Genomic DNA, 231 nt, shown 5'->3' on the forward strand with positions numbered 1-231 from the left:
ACGCTTAAACACAGAGGAAATTGGGCCAGGAAGGTCTGGTGCTATCTACCTACATGCTGTGATTACAGATAGCTAGTTACACTTTTCATGATGACAACTTTGTAGAGCATTTCTGGGGGAATGCTCTACATTTACACTGCATTTACATTTACATTTAGTTATTTAGCTGATGCTTTTATCCAAAGCGACTTACAAGTTCTGTACAACAAGTCAGCAGGAAGGGTACAACTC

The sequence above is a fragment of the Notolepis coatsorum genome (assembly GCF_963971535.1).
Source record: "Notolepis coatsorum genome assembly, chromosome: 3".
Taxonomy (NCBI): Eukaryota; Metazoa; Chordata; class Actinopteri; order Aulopiformes; family Paralepididae; genus Notolepis; species Notolepis coatsorum.